At 40.9% G+C, this 14528-nt stretch overlaps 1 pseudogene; it reads right to left on the reverse strand.

Annotated features, from left to right (window-relative positions):
• Window positions 1-561: 561 nt before the first annotated feature.
• On the reverse strand, window positions 562-4352 carry LOC147912687 (NADH dehydrogenase [ubiquinone] 1 beta subcomplex subunit 5, mitochondrial pseudogene; annotated as a pseudogene).
• Between the last annotated feature and the right edge of the window lie 10176 nt (window positions 4353-14528).

Below are 14528 nucleotides of genomic sequence, written 5' to 3' on the forward strand. Positions count from 1 at the left end.
TGAACTGTCTTTATGAGTTTCCTTGTAGCTCTTTGAGTTTCTTCATGATCCCTCTTTTGAATTCTCTGTCAGTTAGATTGTAAGTTTGACTTCTGGAGAGTTGTCATTTTCTTTCTGTTCTGCCAGATGCTACAGTTCTTCATGGTAGTTGATCCTCTGCCAGTGCATTTGTGGTATTAACCACTTTTCTTATTTGGGTAAGGCATTTGTTACTTTGGTTCTGTGCTGCTTCTGATTTTATTTGAGAGCCTGCACTTTCCGTCCTCCACTGCCTCTGCTAGAGGTGTCATCAGTGCCCTCCTTGTGCTGCTGGTGCCTCTGAGGTTGCTGGTAACTTGCTGCTTATGATGTAGCTGCAGTTTCAGGTGTCACTACCTGTTCACCAGGCCACAAACACTTCTGCTGCTTCTGGGGTCACCTGGGTCTAGTGTTCCCCCACTGGCTCTCTGTGGGGTCTCCACAGGCTCAGATCCTGCCACTCCATGACCAGCTGTGCTGCTGCTCCTGGGGTGTCTGGGGGTGCTGGCTGCATTGCTGTCAGGGGTGCTGGGTTCATAGTTGTCACTGTTGCTGCCAGGAGCCCAGGGACTTGTATGCAGCCCCTGCTGCTAGTAGAGTCAGTGTCAGGGTGCTGCCACTGGGGACTGGGTCACTGGTTCTTCTCTGGGGCCTAAAGCCTCTGGTCACAGGTTCCATCTGCCACTAGGGGTGGGGCAGGGGCTAAGCAGGGAGAGATTATTGTTGCTGCTTGCTTGTGCAGACTCTGGTCTTGGCAGTAGCCAGTGTTTTTATAACTCAGGTCAGGGTGCCCTGCCCCAGCCAGGAAAATCTGAGTTTTGTGTACTGTCTCCACTGTTGGAAAGACCAGGCCACTGCCAGGGGAGGAGGGGGGGCTGCGTTACCGGCTCTGCTGTGTTCTGAATTCTCAGGGTGTGTGCGCCACCTGTCTGTGCTGGGTGGTGAGGTCCAGGGCCTATGCCATGCCTATTGTTTCTGCCCCGATAGTGTATGCTCACAGGTGCCCATGCTGGAACCACTGGGGGGAGGGCAGAGTCCAAGCTGCTCCTGCTGTTTCTGCCCCCACAGTGTGTGCTTGAAGGCAGGTCCTTCAGGGACCAAGCCACACAATATCTGTCCTTGCCATCCACTTGCAGGCACGTGTGCAGTGTGAGGATCTGTGCCCTGGATTGCCACTGCTGGGGGAGGGGTAGGGGGCTCCTCCTCTAAATCCACTGCCTCCTGGGGATCCAGTCCACCCACCTTCAGATGTATATATGCATGGATCTCTTAGGCATCCTGTCTTGCTGTGTAGGGAATCCTCTGTTGGTTGTTGGATGTCTGATGGGTTGTAACTTAGAGGGGAGAGACAAAGAGAATAACTCACTTTGCCGTGATGCTGAGTCTCCTCCTATTTAACATTTTAAGGAATGTGAAACTGTGATTTAAAATGGTTGTTCTCTTTTGCCTTCTCACCAACGGTATATGAGGATTCCAGTTCCTCCCAGCCAACACTTGATATGCTCAATCTTGTTTAATTTTAGCCCTTGGTATAAGTGTTTGTGGCAACTCAGTTTGGTTTAAACTCCATTTCTAAAAGAATGCTTGATGTTGAGCATTTTTCATGCATTTCTTTGCCCACTGTTTGTCTTTGGTAAAACGTCTGCTCATAATTTTTTGCCTATTTTCTTTTTATGAATTTATTTGTTTATTATTTTAACAAGTAAAAAGACAGTACAACAACAAAAACATATGGTGGAATCTCACTCCTTGTCGATGATGTGAGTGACTTCTTTGCCATATGGAACAGTTGTTTTTGAGTACTGGAAGGAAATCTTTTTCCCTCAATTTTTTGTCCTACACAGAATTCAAAGCCTATATACACCATAGAGTTTTAAGTTTAATCTGCATTGTTAACATACTATCGACCACTTTCTAAAGTCTAAACATTCAGTAATACATTACATCAAGCCTAGGTTTTTAGTCTTCATCAATTTCCCTGGTGCAAATACTCCTTTGTGGTCAATTTCAACCTGCCAAAATTTTTGATGTCACTAAACATGGGGTTGGTGAGACATTCCAGTAACACACCATTATGTTCTGTTTCCAAAGTACTAGTACAGTAGCCACAAATAGTCTCAAGAGCATAGATAGTAATAAAACAGTAAAATGATTAGAGAGTGGCAAGTTAAAAAAAAAACAAAACAGTTTCAGTATGATTGACTTAAACTGCACATATTTAAAATGTACATTTGGATGTTTCTTTTTTTTTTTTTTTTTGGCAAGGAAGATCAGCCATGAGCTAACATCTGCCAATCCTCTTCTTTTTGCTGAGCAGGACTGGCCCTGGGCTAACATCCATGCCCATCTTCCTCCAGTTTATATGGGATGCCCCCACAGCATGGCTTGACAAGTGGTGTGTCGGTGCGTGCCCGGGATCTGAACCCGGGCCGCTGCAGCGGAGCACATGCACTTAACTGCTATGCCACCGGGCCAGCCCCTACATTTTGATGTTTCTGTGCATGCTTGCATCCCTGAAACCAAGTTTCCTCCTGTCCTTTTCAATTCATCCTTCTCAACACATAAAATTTTTGACAGAAGGACATATTCTACTTTTTGTAATGGCTATTTTCAAATATTTCTATAAATGGAAAAGATTATGAAGCCCCATGAACCCATCCTGATCTTCCATCATTATTTATTATTTCATGGTGGTTCTTGTGTCTATCCCCTTGCTCATTAGGGGTTATTTTACTTATAATCCTAGATATGCCCATGCATAACCTCTTCAAAATGCATTTCTAACTGTAAGGACACTTTTATAACTCTGATAACTGGAGTACACAAAAATATTTTAAAATATGATAAACATGTTAGTCCTGAATTTCATTAACTGGATTAGCTGGTTAAGGCAAATTGGTTTGAATCAGGATAAAAAATATATTTGTATGGCTTTTTTCAGGTATATCTTAAGTCTTTTTACCTATATGTACCACTTACTTCTTTTTTTGCTCACTAAAAATTGTCTATTAAGGTGTTAATGTTTTATATAATTGATTCAATATTTCTTGTTTAATTTAAAATCATGAATTGCCCCTGAATAGTGCAGATGTCTATAGTACAGACGTGTATAAACTATATAGTTCCTGGTACTTAACATAATTAGACTTCTTTAACTTCCACTTGTTAAATAAAACATTAATCTTTCAAAGTTACGCATTTAGCAGTTCACAAATTCCAATTTCTATGAGTTTTAAAAAAATTTTAAACCTCAGAATAGGAAGCCAAAACCCCCAAATTAAAAGCCTTAGTCTGGGCTGGCCCCTTGGCTTAGCGGTTAAGTGCACGTGCTCCGCTGCTGGCAGCCCGGGTTCAGATCCCAGGCGCGCACTGACGCACCGCTTCTCTGGCCATGCTGAGGCCGCGTCCCACATACAGCAACTAGAAGGATGTGCAGCTATGACATACAACTATCTACTGGGGCTTTGGGGGGGAAAAATAAATAAAATCTTAAAAAAAAAAAAAAAGCCTTAGTCTGCCTTTCCCAATGATTTGACATATGTCAAATCATCATGAAATACATTTTAAGTATCTTACAATTTAATTTGTCATTTGTACCTCAATAAAGCCAGGGAAAAAAAGATGGAAATCACACCTGCCCCCAAAGCCTTAATGTGAACCAATATTGAGAAATAGAGCAATAAAAGAGGATCTTTCATTCATCACATAGAGCAAAAATACAGAATATATTAATTTATTTTCCCCTAAAGAGAATACACTTTGTATTTGGAGAAATAAAAGATTAGTTGTGGGTGTTGCTTTTGGAGAATAATAAGTTTCTTATCAATGCCCAGATATTCATATGGGGATCATTGTCTCTGGCACACATTAATCTTCATACCTTTAGCTCTTAACTGCAATTCAGCCTTTTTGGCTTCATTTAGAGGATAGCCATTTTTTTTTCATGATTCTTTTCAGGAACATCAAAGAAAGTATGAGCAATTCATCTTGATATAGCTGCTTGAAATATTCCCAGTGTTCTGGAATATAGCCTTTTGGAATTTCTGCTAACTCAGCTTCACCAGTGAATACATTCACGAGACTTATGCCAACTGCTGCTTGAATCTCAGTCAACAAAATGTAGAATTTCACTAAATTCCAAAAAACACTGTCACAGAATCCAGAAAGTATGATAAATAGTCTTTCCACATGGTCTCCACTGTGTCACACAGGAGATACAGTTTTCAGAAGGCCATGGGTGAAGAAGTCCCCAAATCCAAGTCAAGTGCCAAGGTGGTGTCCACTCTGGCTGCCCCAGTGACCAAAACCCACTGCAATAAACTCATGGCTACCATGGCTATTAGGGTCAATTAGGAAGACACTTATCTCTTTTTTATTATGTATGTGATAAGGTTGCTAAGCCATTGGCCATTAGTATTTGCCACATCCTCAGTTTGGCTCATTGAATCTCTCTGATTCTGTTCAATACGTTCACCTTTCCCCCATATTTTCTCTATACTAGATGTCAATGAAGTGGATGCTTAAGGTCTTTTCCAGATGAACAGTTTTGTGACGGTGACAAACCTGGAAACACAATGTGTCTTTTGCTTCCCACGACATACAGCCAGTATGTGCCAGGTGTGCATTAGGTGTGTGTTGGTGACGCTGCATCACAACCAGACATGTGCAACATACATCTGTGGAACACAGTGGGACAGGTGTGTGATACCTTCCTTGGCATAACTTGGGGATTCCTCACATACACTCTGGGGACACAGGGTAACTGGTATGGAATGCTGATGCCCCTCAGCACAGCCTGGAGCCACACTTGTGTATACCACATTGTCAATGGAAAAGATTTGTGGCACACATAAAGTACACACGCTGGCATATGCAGAGCACACCAGGGACCTGTGCGGTGGATGGAGGTACTGACATAGCACAGCAGTCTCCATGGAGTCTGGTTGGACAGATGTGTCATAGGGACACCCAGTGGTCATGTATGGACCACACACACAATTGCATAGTCCCCATGGACCAAGTGTGATGAGGCTGGTGCAGCTTGGCATGAAGAGAACACACCTATGCCCCCATCATACTTCTATCACTGCAAGTTTGATGATGTACTGATGGTCAGATCAGAGAGCACGGTGCGCACGTTGGCACAACCTGGATACTTGGAGATGTGAGCAGTGGTTTGGAGGGCAAGATGTTGATGGGTTTTACAGGAGGGGGTCAGCCCACATTCAGCCATTTTCAGGAATGACTGATCAAGTGCGATTCTCCAGGAGGAAGACAAGGGAATGTCCTTGGGGGTTAGTAGTTCTGTCAGCAACTAATTGCCCTGAAGAACTCAAGGGTGGGTTTGGAAGCATTTAACTGTTTAAGAGATAGGGTGGTTGCAATCACCAACCACCCTGAACTAGACCAAGCCCCACCACAAGAAGGATGTCTATGACCTTTGCCTCATTTTTAATGCTAAGATCTCCTCTCCAGGGGGAGCTCAGGCCTCATTACCATAACGTGTAGAGTATGTGAAAGCATGTTTTCTGAATGAGCATGTGCAAATGAATGCCCACCCCTCCCTTTTGAATATTCATTCCACATCCAAGATAAGAGGCCTCTGCTTTCCAGTGTTCCGGGACAGCCACAACTTAGGAAATGATTCCACATGGCCTCCTATTTGCTGTACATAAGTTCTACTTTGTGTGACAACTACTTCTGGTCAAGAGTCTGATTTTAACTCACCAGGAGGTGAACCCACTTTTGATTCGGTAACAGTCATGGTCATTCATTTGCAGAAGGGAGAGCATGTTAAAACAGTATGAAATAATCAACAATCCAGATCTAGATTGGGCAAATTCTAATGGATGAATGGCTTAGCAACTTCATCAAGTGAAGAATAAGAATTAAAAAGTGAGAAGTGGCCGGCCCTGTGGCTTGGTGGTTAAGTGCGCGCGCTGCGATGCTGGTGGCCCGGGTTCGGATCCCGGGTGCGCATCGAGGCACCACTTCTCCGTACATCCTGAGGCCGAGTCCCACATACAGCAACTAGAAAGATGTGCAGCTATGACATACAACTATCTACTGGGGCTTTGGGGGGAAAAAATAAAATAAAATCTTTAAAAAAAAAAAAAGTGAGAAGTGGTACATATAGATTAAAAGACTTGTAGGACACACCAAATAATTGCCTAAAGATAAGTTTTGCATCTGGATTACAATCAATCTGAATTAAATAATGACTACAACTGAGAAAATTCACCACTTATAACAATTTATCATATTTTAAATATTTTAATTTTATCTGACAAAGTTATTGGAGTTATATTAGAGCCTTTATATTTAGAAACACATTTTGAAGAGGTTATGTGTGAAATGACCTGATGTCTGGGATTAGAAATAAAATCAACCACTGAGAGAGTGCCTGGGGAGAGATGAAAGAATAACGACCACAAATTAATAAATACTGACACAGTAAGGACTTCCTAACAGTCTTTTCTATTTTCAATATATTTGAAAATAGCTGTTACAAAGGGTAGAGTATGTTGTTATGAGTCGATTTATGGTGAGAAGGATAAATTTAAAAGGGAAGAGGAAACTTTTAGTTTCAATACTCTAAGCCTGTAAACATCAAAATGCATATTTTAAATATAAGCAAAGTCAATTATTTCTGAGTTAAACTGTTTAAAAAACAAATGTTCAAAACTTGTCATTTCCTAATCTTTTTTTCTCTTCATTTTAATAGATATTACTATTTTGTGTGTGTGTGTGGCCATATCATTCTATTTTATTTGATCTGATATATAAAATTCTGCAAAGGTTCTGAGTGCCCTTGGTAGCTTTAAAATAGAAAGAAGCAATTAGTGTTAACCATAGAAATTTGGAAGAGGAAAAAGCCTTAGCTATCCTGAGACCCCTTTGCTTTCTCTTGCAGAGAATTAATTAGGACTCAGGGAGGGGAGGTGACTTGCACAGCTAGTTAGTAGCAGGGTTGGAAGTAAAACCCAGGCTTCCTAACTCTCGGTCCAATGTTCTGTTTTGTTTTGCCTTGTTTCATATTTTTATTTAAAGACAAATGTTTTAGGGGGCTGGCCCGGTGGCACAAGCAGTTAAGTGCACGTGCTCCACTTCAGTGGCCTGACGTTCGCAGGTTTGAATCCCAGGTGTGCACCAATGCACCGCTTGTCATGTGGTGTGGCGGCATCCCATATAAAGTAGAGGAAGATGGGCATGGATGCTAGCTCAGGGCCAATCTTCCTCAGCAAAAAAAAAAGGAAGAGGATTGGCTTAGGATGTTAGCTCAGGGCTGATCTTCCTCACACACACAAAAAATAAAGACAAATTTTTTAGAGAGGTTTTAGGTTCATAGCAAAATTAAGAGGAAAGTAGAGATTTCCTATATCCCCCCTGCCCCCATACATGCATAGCATCCTCCATTATCACATGCCCCAGCAGAGTAAAACATTTGTTACAATTGATGAACCTACATTGACACATCATTATCACCCAGAGTCCATAGTTCCTGTTGGGGTTCTCTCTTGGTGTTGTACATTCTGAGTTTGAAGAAATTTATAATGATATGTATCCACCATTGTAGTATCTCATAGAGTAGTATTGCTGCTGTAAAATCCTTCTGTGTTCTGCCTATTTGTCCCTCCCTTGCCCCTGCATTGCCTGGGAACCACTGATCTTTTTACTGTCTCCATAGTTTTGCCTTTTCTGTTCCAAAATGCCATATGGTTGGAATCATACAGTACCTAACATTTCCAGATTGGCTGTTTTCACTTAGTGATATACTAAGGCTCCTACATGTCTTTTTATGGCTTGGTAGCACATTTCTTTTTAGAACTGAATAATATTCCATTGACTAGATATGCCATCATCCATTCATCTACTGAAAGAGACATCTTGGTTTCTTTCAAGTTTTAGCAATTATGAATAAAGCTGGTATAAACAGTCATGTGCATGTTTTTGTGTAGGCACATTTTCAACTCCTTTGAGCAAATACCAAGGAGCACAGTTGCTGGATTGTATGGTAAGAGTACGTTCAGTTTTGTAAGAAACTGCCAAAGCATCTTCCCAAGTGGCTGTACTATTCTCCCCAGCAGTGAAGGAGAGTTCCTGTTGTTCCACCTCCTCGCTGTCATTTGGTGTTTTCCGTGTTCCAGATCTTGGCCATTCTAATAGGTGTGTAGTGGGATCCCATTGGTGAGGAGATTTGCATCTATGTTCATGAGAGATACTAGTCTGAAGTGTCCTTTATTTGTAATATCTTTGTTTGGTTTGAGTTTTAGGGCAAAGCTAGTGTCTTAGAACAAGTTAGGAAATTATTCCATCTGCTTCTATGCTCTGAAAGAGATTGTAAAGAATTGGTATAAAATCTTCCTTAAATGGTTAGTAGAATACACCAGTGAACTCATTAGAGTCTGCTGCATTCTATTTTGGAAGGTCATTAATTATTGATTCAATTTTTTCTGTTCCTTTATTGCTTGCTTCTTCAGTTCTTCCCATTACTCATAATTTACAACATTTGTAGTTGGCCCACCATTCTTGGGTATCTGTTCTGTTTTGTTTTTCAGTCTTTTCTGGGGTTTTTTTTTTTTTTTCAGTTTTGGAGGTTTCTATTGAGATATCTTCAAGTCAGATTTTTTTTTTTTTGAGGCAGATTGGCCCTCAGCTAACATCTGTTGCCAATCTCCCTCTTTTTTTCCCCAAAGCCCCCAGTACATAGTTGTATATCCTAGTTGTATGTCCTTCTAGTTCTTCTATGTGGGATGCCACCTCAGCATGGCTTGTTGAGTGGTGAGTTGGCCCATGCCCAGGATCCAAACCGGTGAACTCTGGGCTGCCAAAGTGTGATGTGCATGAACTTAACTGCTGCGCCACCAGGCTGGCCCTTCAGATTCTTTTCTTACCTGTGTCCAGTCTACTAATAAGCCCATCAAAACATTCTTCATTTTTGTTTCAGTTTTTTATCTCTAACATTTCATTTTGGGTGTTTTAGAATTTCCATCTCAGTTTCCATTGCCCATCTGTTCTTGCCTGCTGTCTGCTTTATCCAGTAGAGCCCTTAGCATATTAATAGCAATTGTTTTAAATTCCTGGTCTTATAATTCCACATCTCTGCCTTTGTTCTGATGCTTGCTCTGGCTCGTCAAACTTTTTATTTTATTATGCCTTGCAATTTTTTCCTGATAGCTAGGCATGATGTACCTGGTAAAAGGAAATGCTGTAAATAATCTTTTCATTATGTGGTATTGAGATGTGAGGAGGAGGGAAGTGTTAGACAGTCCTATGATTAGGTCTCCATTTTTTTTTTTTTTGCATTGTGATTTTGTCTTTAATCTATGAATTCTTTAGGAGTGTATTTTTAAAGTTTCCAAGCTTAGAAAGTTTTATTTGTAGTTTAGTTTCATTTTGTTAAAAAAATTGACATATAACACAGGTCCCATTCTTTTAGTGAGTTTCTTATATCACTAGATTTGGCTTATTAAATCTGTGATACTGTTTAACTGATCACTCTTTTCTCATAATCCTGTGCCCTAGATATGGATGAAATGAGTGAGGAGATTTGGTCTCAGTTGACAGGCATGCCGTTGTTACTGAGCAATGGCTCAATGCCTGCCGTGCATAGAAACCAACACTATGGCACCAGCTTTTGAGAAAAGAAAGAGCTTTATTGTGAGGTCAACTGGCAAGGACACAGGAGGCAAGGCTCTCAAATCTGTCTCCCCAATCCAGGGTTTAGGGTGAAATTTAAGGAGTTAGGGGTTGAAGCTGATTGGCTAGTCTCAAATCAGTCCATATATGGTAATCAAGTTGCTGGAAGCCAGATTATCCTTATTGAAGGACTTCTCACTTTGTAAAGGGCTCCAGTGGCAAAATTTCTGAAGATTCTTGGTTCCAGAGTCATCCTGGGGCTATGAGTTCGTGCCTGGCACATGTGCAGTGCTGTCTCTGTTATTGAGCAAGGTTTGATTAATCAATAACCTGTTTTAAGGAAGCAAAACTAGTTTAAGCTGGTCAATGTTTTATGTGCTGTTTCATCATGGTGACTGTTGGGAAAATAAAAATAAAATCTCTTAACCCACAAATCCTCTCCACAAAGTTAGTAGAGACACAAAGCAATTTTATTATTTGCAAGGTTTTTGTTTTCCAACACCACCAAACAACTCAATTCTGACATTATCTACCTGGAGATAGCATCAGATCCCACAGGTTATAAGGACTCAGTCCCACAAGACTGCCCCCCACTTCAGATGCTAATCGCAGGTCCAGGTTTTCATCTGTGCTTCTGAAAACTGGCTGTAAATTATAGGTTCTCACAACTCCCTCCTCGTGTTTGATTATTTTGCTAGAGCAGCTCACAGTGCTCGGAAACATTTACAGTAGTTACCTGTGATCTGCGGGCGATACGTTCCAAGACTTCAGTGAATGCCTGAAACCGTGGATAGTACCAAGCTCTTTATAGACTGGTTTGTCCTATACATAAACCCCATGATAAATTTTAATTTATAAACTAGGTACAGGAAGAGATTAACAACAATAAATAATAATAAAATAGAACAATTATAACAATATACTGAAAAAAAAGCAATGTGAATGTGGTCTTTCTCAAAATATCTTATTGTACTGTACTCACTCTTCTTCTTGTGATGATGTGAGATGATGCAATGTCTACATGATGAGATGAAGTGAGGTGAATGGCAGAGGCATTGTGATGTAGCACTAGGCCACTATGGACTTTCTGACAATACTTCAGAAGGACAATCATCTGCCACCAGACCACGATTGACCACGGGTAACTGAAACCTCAGAAGGCAAAACCATAGATAAGTGGGGACTACTGTACGTTTAACAGGCAGATGAAGAAGTACCTAGGGCAAGGCCCGGAAGGGCCCCCAGTGCAGGAGCTGCTGTCCCTGTGGCACTGAGGTGTGCCACCCTCCTGGCATGTTACAGACCTGGAAGCTCTTCATATCTTGTTCAAGAGTTTTTATAGTGCTTTACTCTCCAGCTCCCCCCCTCCTGGAGGTTGGTGGGTGGGGCTGCAAGTTCCAACCCTCTAATCAGTTGGTCTTCCTGATAGCCAACCCCATCCTGAGGCTATTTAGGGGCCCCACCCTGAATCACCTCTTTACATAAATTCAGGTGTGCTCAAAAGAGGGATTTTCAGGAACACAAAAGATACTTCTACCACTCAGGAAATTCCAAAGATTTTAGCAGCTCTGTGCCAGGAACTGGGGACAAAGACCAAATATATTTCTTATTCTGCCACAATATTGAAAAGTATTAAGCCAAAAAGTGATGTACATCACAAGCAATCTGCTAAGAAATTGCAAAGACAGAGAAAAACATCTCACCCCCATATGAAGACAAGGAAATACAGCCCATTATGTATGTTTTGAAGATAAATGTAACTAGTGTTCAAGTAAGAGGACTCCTTGCACTGCTTGTCACACAGTTTATCTTAACTTTAGCTGGTAACTGGGGTAATCATCTGTGTTAGCTTATTGGCTTTATCAGGAGGAAAAACAAACATCTTTTATCTGTATGACAGGAAGTAGTTTTTCAACTTGGAACAAGGCACCCACCGAGGTTAGGCTCCTACCCTCCCACGGGAATTGGCACTGGGAGATAGAGGAGCTCTCTCCTTTGATGTTTGCATTTCACGCTGATGGCAGTCAGGATCTTTCCATTTTAAAGATATCGTTCCCAGGTGCTTAAGAAAAACATTCTGGGTCATGAATCTGGGGGTGGGGGGAAGCCCAACTGACAAAAGGCCTATCTAGTCTTCAGAGGGATGCATTTTAAAGAGTTGAGAAAGTGCTTACAACTTCTCTAAGCTAAATACTCTGACAAAAGGGACAGAGAGAATCTTGCCATTTTCAGCAGGGGGAATTAGGTCTCATATTTAATTTGTATTTCACGCACCTGGAAACAGTATAATTGACATTGTAGCAACTGGTGGGTGTACCTAAGAAGGTATCCTTTGTGAGCGCTTCTTTCAGGGGGGCAGTCTTAGAGTCTAAATTGCATTTGGAAGCCTTGTCATAACAAGTATAGAAAGAGGACCATTGGTTAAATAGAATTTTAGTTCCTTTTTGTCCTGTAAATAAACAGTATTGCAGGGTCCTCTTAGGGGAGTCTGGTGTCAGGTAACTTATGAGGAGCTGAAAGCTTCCTCGCTGGTGAATCCACCCAAACCCTGTCCCTCTTTTTCCTATTTGTAGCCCTCCTCTCTTTTCCCTCCCTCTACAGTGTTCTGAACTGGCTGAAACAAGTCAGTGTCCCTGGAGTTTGCAACTTCCTGGTGGAGGAGACATTTCTGGAAAATGGACATTCAACCTGGTTGTGTTCAAATCTCTGGCATTGTCAAGGACTTCCCAAATCCCAGCTGGGAAAAGAAAAGTTTGTTAAATCATTCATTCTTCTGTGCACACAGTCCAGGGGTCAGTCACTCTGTCTTTTGATTGAGCCAAGGGATGAGAAAACATGGTTGGAAGAAGTCTAGTAGACCTGGTCTGGAAAGGATTTGAAGGTTAACCAAATTTTAAGGGTTAAAAAGAAAACAAAACTTTTGAAAAAGACACTTAATGTAAGGAAAAAATTGTCTTGATGTAGCATAAATACAAATATTAATCTTCTAATGCTTTGCAAAGTGTTGAGTCTTTACATTGCTAAACATAATCATGCTCAAAGCTGTTTTTCAAGAAAAATTTACTAAACTTATTTTGAATAATTGCCTTGATTTATAGGTTACTAGATAAGAAGAAACAGGAGACAGTGTTTTTGCCTACTTTCAAGAGTCTTTAAACATTTGGTTTATGTATAGTTTATAAAACATATTTTTGAAAGTTCATATATTATCTCTATCAAGATGACTTTTCAAACAAATTAGACCTATTTAATAATATAATTTTAAAATGGAACTACATTTTCTTGCTGATTTCACCAGCATGTAAAAAATGTTATCACAGTATTACAGTTTATATAAAACTAAGATTTAATTTCTAATGATTTCAAATTTGTAAATTGCAAACATTGGGTTTATGGGTCAGCTAAGTTAATGTTTCCCCAAATTATTGTATCTGCTCAGTTCAGCATCTTGACATGAAGTATCCTCCATTCTGTCTCCATCCTTTATCTCAGTTTCCTGAACGCTCACACCCCTCCCCAGTACCTGCCCTTCACACGCACTTTTCTTTTGTTGAAATGCTCTTCGCAGCACTTGACACTTAGTAAATCACTGAAGAATATTCATTCTAGAAATCAAAAAATATATTTCAGGGAATTTCCCAGAGCCTTCAGACTAGATCAAGTCCACTGCTTGTATTTTCTCATATTCACCCAAACTTGACCTTCCAGCATTTACAATAATGTAAATTTTGTAGTCATTTGTATAGGTGTATGCTTATAGACTATGTACTGGCTAAACTTTTTTTTTAACAACCAGAGATACAATGCCGTCGATTATGAAAGAGACGCTTATTTTACAGACAATTCAGAAAGAAAAATGCTGTGATAAGGTGTCTTCATGCTAGTTTTATATGATGTGGGAATTGGTCGCACAGTCTCTTGTTACTTTCAAATTGCTTACATTCCCGGGGAGATTGGGTAATTTTTCCTGCCTCCTTTGTCTCACTCAGCTAAGGTACTAGGACTAGGATCAGTCCTGTGCAAGCAGTGAAATCTACATCACAGCTGTTGCAGTAGCAATATGTGATGCTATTCAGTATATGATGTCTCCCAATTTCAGAGTTGTCTGAATGAAGGGAAATGTGTGTCCTAAGGTCATTGAGATATATCACAACCTCTGTGAGGGCTGAGCTACTGGGTCCCTCTAATTTATTATATCACTGAATTACCTAATGGTCCCTGCTCCATAGTGGAGGCTTAGCCTTCCATAATGCATGAATGGACTTATAAGTATTTTGCAGAGAACACAAACCACCAGTCCTTGTGACAAATTTAGAGAAAATTCCCTTTTCCCCCAGCATGGAAAATAGAGCCTGGAGACAGAGTTGTTATTACTAATGAGCATGAAGGGGCTAAAGGTGGGGAAAAATGTTTCCACAAGTGCAGTGTTGTTTATCAGCCAGAATCAATGGCCCCATATAAAGAACCCAGATGGAAGGAAACAAGGAGAAGGTGACAGAAGTGCACACCAGGATCAGGATGGTTTGAGTAGGTCTGGTCTCTGGGGAAACTCTTGGACAGTGCTGGGTTCTGTGAATATACTGTACTTGCCTCTTGCGCCTGTGGAGGATGCTCACCATGGAGGCACTAGCGCAGGCCAGGAGGCCCAAACACACAACACGGATGAAGTGGAACATGAAAACATACAGTGGAGTTACAATTGTGCCAGAAACAAACCAGACCACTACGCAAAATTCATTGTGTCAGTGATGTTTCTCCTGTGACTAGGGCCAGTCACTCTCATGGGAATCATGATGTATACAAGCAGGTGCACAAGCCAGCTGAGTAAACAGGAGGGGCCAATCTACTTTGTGGCTCTCTAAATTCCACCC

This window comes from Ceratotherium simum, chromosome 33, assembly GCF_057802395.1.
Source record: "Ceratotherium simum simum isolate JZ-2026a chromosome 33, ASM5780239v1, whole genome shotgun sequence".
Taxonomy (NCBI): domain Eukaryota; kingdom Metazoa; phylum Chordata; class Mammalia; order Perissodactyla; family Rhinocerotidae; genus Ceratotherium; species Ceratotherium simum.